A 6,000-nucleotide genomic window follows, 5' to 3' on the forward strand; every position below is an offset into this window, starting at 1 on the left:
GGCAAGTTTCTGTGTGGTCTAACAAAGAAATTCAATGTAAATTGTTGGATGCACAGGAGTTAGCATTTCAATGTTCATGTAACATTGCCACATGGATGGAAATTCCAAAAATGTTAAAAGAATTTGGCAACTGCATATTGTTAACATTGTATGTTGGCAAACACCAGTAGCAATGAAGAGGTTCCCGTATTAAACCTGAGTCACATGAGGGAATTGTGGTGAGAAGTGAGAGATGGGAAAAGCTGGATTGGTGTAGAGCAGGGGTATGCCAAATCAGAGAAGCAAAATATTTCAAAGTGCAAGAAAAGGCACATGGCCTCGACTGGTAAGGCAAGATCTAGCTGAGAAAGCCCAAATTTTATCAGTTATCAAATTCTCGGTGTAAGGATAAAATTGATTGTGCAAAGCCACAAGGGGAGAAATGGAAAAACAATTAAAAATGATGTGTGAAGGTTTAAGGTTAGGAAAATTAAATTGGCTTTCTCTTTGTGCAAATCTTATGTGGGAATGAATTTGTACCAAATAGAACCTTGAAGTTAAGTTATTGTTTATCTGAGATAAAACTCTAGGTCTGGCAGACTTGATAGTTATTAGAAAATGTTAAGCTTGATTTCCTGCTACACAATATCATTGCTGGATCACAAGGTAGTAGCAATATTCAGGGCTTATTGTTTACTTAATACCTTCTCAGAGATCATCAACAGTGGTGAAGATTAGCCAATAATAAGGAAATTTTGTTTGGTGAAATGTGCAGCCTGAATGAGTCAAAACTTCAAAAGATTTTGTGACATTTTCTCCAAAGATTAACAAAAAAATCATTAACCTGGTTAGGGAAATGGGCTAAAAATGGTGGAAGAGCTGATATGATGTGTTTGAATCCCACTGAGATGAACTGTCAAATCATTTAACAACTCAATGAAGAAAGACAAACTGGTGCAACATCAAAATGATTGCCAAAGGATATTTACCTGATTGAAATCTTTACCAAGGACAAGCTGATCAGAGAATACAGTTTCAAAGTGAAGAGATCAATCAGCAATGTGAGTTGAGACCAAGATCACATAAGCCATGACCTTACTGAATTTTGGAGCACTACTCTTGTTTGTTGCTATTGTATTTTTACTGAGATGGTGGAAGAACTGAAGTGGCTGAGATACATGATACCAAAAGCCCTTCTACCTTATTTCCTCACTGTTCATATAATACTATAATAGCTGTGGATCTAACTTTATACTGTATTTAGATGTATATTTACATTGAAAGCCAATATGAAATAAACTATCAATACCAACAAGGTGCGAAGTCATAGAGTCATAGAATATTACAGCATGGAAATAGGACCTTCGGCCCAGCCAGCAAATACTAACCCAATCTTCTTTAGAGTCCCATCCACCTGCTTCCAGATCTTATTCCTCCAAACCTACCCATCCATGTAAGCTATCCAAACTTCTCTGTGTTACAGTTGAACCCATACAGCTTGCTCCACACTTGTATCACTCTCTGACTGGAAAGTTTCCCTCTTGATTCCCTTTCACCTAAACCTATGACCTCCAGTTCTAGTCTCATCCAAACTGAAGGGGGACAAAAACCCTGCATTCAGCCTATCTATATCCTTCAAACTGCATATACTTGTATAAGATCTTCCCTCATTCTCCTGCGTTCCACAGAATAAAGTCCTAAACTATTCAGTCTTTCTCTATAACTCAGGTCCTCAACCCCCAGCAACATTCTTGTAAATTTTCTTTGCAATCTTTCCAGCTTATTGATATTTTTACTATAGGTAGATGACCAGAAATGCATGCAATACTCTAAATTTGGCCTCTCCAGCATCTTGTTCAACTTCAACATAAAATCCCAACTCCTGTACTCAATGTCCTGATTTATGAAGGTCTATGTGCCAAAAGCTCTTTACAAATCCTTCTACTTGTGATGCCACTTTCAAGGAATTGTGGGTCCATACTCCCATGTCCTTTTGTTCTACCACACACATCACTGCCTTACCGTTCACATGTAAATCCAATCCTGGTTTGTCCTCCTAAAGTACAGTACCTCACACTTGCCTGGATGTAATTGCACCTGCCACTTTTCAGTCCATCTTCCCAGCTGTTCGAGATCATGCTGCAAGCTTTGTTAGCCTTCCTTACTATATACTACTTCCACAATCTTGATGTTATCTGCAAATTTGCTGATCCATCTTACCACATTGTATCAAGGAATTTCTTTAAGGTATAATTGGCAGGATAATGGACAAGGGTTGGGAGAGCTGTCTTGGTGTACGTTATGTATACTCACAAAGCTGGAGGAACTGTGCTAGCATAGAAAAGGGAGACATAGTCATCATGTTTGGTATCACAGCTGGCTCTATTAAGTCGACTATTCACAATGGGAACCGACCACAAGTCCTTTCAGACTATCCTTGGATCCAGACCTGCAATCCTCTGAATCCTCTCCAACATAAGAGTGACATTGAATACCGAACACCCAAGCAATGCCACTGTGAATGCATTATCAAAGCTATAATGATACTGATGCACACATTATAGAATACACCTTGTAAGAAGTGGAATTCGGCAGATGCTGCAAATTTTGAGCAACACACAAGAAGTGATGGAGCAATTCAGCAGGTCAGGCAGTGTTTAAGTGAATAAGCTGCCAATGTTTCAAACGCAGACCTTTTTTCAGGACTGGAAAGGAATGGGGAAGAAGCCACAATAAGAAGCAGGGGGAGGAGAAGGAGTACAAACTGGCAGGTGATAGGCAAGACCAGGTGAAGGGGAAGTTAGGTGGGTGGTGGAGGAGGAATGACTTGAGAAGCTGGGAGGTGATAGGTGGAAGAGGTATAGGGCTGAAAAAGGAATCTGAGAGGAGATGACAGTGGACCATGGAATAAAAGGGAAAAAGATTCAAGATTTCCTGAACACAACTGTAAAGGCGAATACAATAATTGAGACTCCAGATCTGATGCAGTACAAAAATCCCCCACAAAAGATGAAGAGTGCAATAATAATAATAATAAAAAACACAATAGCTATACTGTAAATACATAAGATAGCTTCTATACATAGATTGTGTGTCCATAAAGTAACACTAAGTTGTACATAAGGTGACTGACTGGAAATAATAAAGCAAAAAACGGACAGTGTTAGACTTGCTTCCTAATTACTTGCTGTGCCTACATACAAGGATCTCTGTGAATGTTCCTGAAGCTTGGACTACAGCAAGGTCTTCAAAGGAAGGAAGAGATATGCTGTCTCTGCAAAGTCTATCAAATCCACCAGGAGGGTATCTGAACTGAAGTTAGCATCCTCTCCCAAGTCAACATCCCCAGTATGGATGTCCTAATTTCAGTAATTTGCTTCCTTTGGATTTTCCATGGTATTTCCATTCCAAATGTACACTCCCAAAACTGGCACTCTATCAGAGTTCTGAGAATGTTCCAGAATGTTCTCAAAATCTACGTTAACAGCTGATTTATGGAATTCCTAAACCTTGACCTCTCAAAATGGAGATGCAGCTTTTCATATAGAACTGTAATCCTCAGGTCCAAGTGACATAAGTATGCCACCTCTTCAACTATCCATCTACTCTACCAAATATGTCCTGCCCCATCTGTTGGTCCCATATTGGCCTGATCAGTCACCTCAGAATCTAAATACTGAAGATGAGGTAAATTATCGTGGAATTTGGTGGATTAGGTAAGAACATAAAAAAAACATAAGAAATAGGAGCAGGAGTAGGCCATCTGGTCCATTGAGCCTGCTCCACCTTTCAATAAGATCATGGCTGATCTGGCGATGGACTCATCTCTACCTATCTGCCTTTTCCCCATAACCCTTAATTCCCCTACTATGCAAAAATCTATCCAACATTGTCTTAAATATATTTATTGAGATAGCCTTCATTGGCCAGAGAATTGCACAGATTCACCACTCTTTGAGAAAAGCAGTTCCTCCTCATCACCATCCTAAATTTACCCCCCAGAATCTTGAGGCTATGACCCCTAGTTCTAGTCTCATCTACCAGTGGAAACAAACTTTCCTGCCTCTATCTTATCTATCCTCTTCATAGTTTTATATGCTTCTATAAGATCTCCTCTCATCTTTCTGCATTCCAGTGAGTACAGTCCCAGGCGGCTCAACCTCTCCTCATAGTCTAACCCTCACATCTCTGGAGTCAACCTGGTGAACTTAAGAACATAAGAATATAAGAAATAGGAGCAGGAGTAGGCTATGTGGCTCATCAAGCCTGCTTCACCATTCAATAAGATCATGGCTGATCTGGTCATTGACCCATCTCCACCTACCTGCCTTTTCACCATAACCCTTACTTCCCCTACTATGCAAAAATCTATCCAGCCTTGTCTTAAACTTCCTCTGCACTGCCTCCAAAGCCAGTATATCCTTCCTTAAGTAAAGAGACCAGAACTGTATGCAATACTCCAGGTGCGGCCTCACCAGTACCCTGTACAGTTGCAGCATGACCTCCCTGCTCTTCAATTCAATCCCTCTATCAATGAAGGCCAACATTCCATTTGCATTCTTGATAGCCTGCTGCACCTGCAAACCAACCTTTTGTGATTCATGCACAAGCCCTCCCAAGTCCTGCACAGCGACATTCTGCAATCTTTTACCATTTAAGTAATGTCTGATCTTCCATTATTCCTCCCAAAATGGATGACCTCACATTTACCAACTGTGTGCTCCATCTGCCAGACCCTTGCCCACTCACTTAACCTATCTATATCTCTCTGCAGACTCTCTGTATCCTCTGCACAATTTGCTTTTCCACTCAACTGTGTGTGTATGTGTGTGTGCATGTGTCGTTTCTCTCTCACTATTTCAAATATTATATTATGCACCTGGGTCCCAGAGGAATGCTGTCTTGTTTGACTGTATCCATGTATGGTCTGAATGATAATTAAACTTGATTTGATTTGTCAGAAAGAAATGTCTCACATCTGTCTTAAGTGAGTTCCTGATTAATTTTAAATTGCGAACCCTATGTCTAGATTCTCAATCAGGTTAACATCATCTCCACATCAACCTTGTAAAAGCTTCATCAGGATCTTATATGCTTCGATCAGGTCACCTTCCACTGCATGATGAAGTTGTGAAGGTACTGAAATAACCTCAATCATATGCAGTAAAACAACTGGACAACCTGTGAATCCTTCCATCACAGATTATTCTCAGAGAGAAGAGTGTGTAATGCTCTCACACAATCTGGAGCGGAAGATGTGATGTGTCAAACCAACTTAATGATGTCATTCTGAGCAGAATTCTTCAGCGCTCAATCTATTCCATTAATTGTATATGAAGAAGTCACTCATGATTAAGTCACTCCATCTCTCTGTGTTCTCTCTCAGTTTTGGTCATGTTTCTCTCCCTCTGCATGCCACCTTGGCTGAACAGAGGAGCACTTTAAGTAAACGACAACTGCACTGCTGCAAAGAGCGCTATATGAGGTCATTGTTACCCTCGGCTAATAGGCTGTACAATGAGTCAACCTATAGCCAGGGAAGTGATGATCCCCTCTTGTTAAGCTATTTGTGTTGACTTCTTTTTTAATCTTTCAATATCTGTTCACTTGTAATGCTACTGTGACAGTGTAATTTCCTTTGGGATCAATAAGATCTCTATCTACCTACTTTAAAAGTGCTCAGCTTCTGCTGGAGTCCTGGCACCCAGTTTCCCAGCATTGTGGCATGCTGCAGCAGGGGTTGGGGGTAAGAGTTTATGTCAGGTTCCTGGCATGCTTGTGGTATCTTTCCATTTACAATGCTATGTTGGCTTCTCTTAGCACTAATCCAATAATGGTCTGCTTCCTGGTAACCCCCCCTATTTGCTAAATGAGGTAACAGTTTCATTATAGCTCCTACATTTAAAACCTGGTTAAGCACAGAATTTGAAGGAGCTTTTATAAAAATCTTGCCAGTTCTTGCCCCTTTTTTCCATTAATTTGCATAACTCCGAATCATCCCTTGCTGACTCTTCAGTCTGT

Source organism: Hypanus sabinus, chromosome 21 (genome assembly GCF_030144855.1).
Source record: "Hypanus sabinus isolate sHypSab1 chromosome 21, sHypSab1.hap1, whole genome shotgun sequence".
NCBI lineage: Eukaryota > Metazoa > Chordata > Chondrichthyes > Myliobatiformes > Dasyatidae > Hypanus > Hypanus sabinus.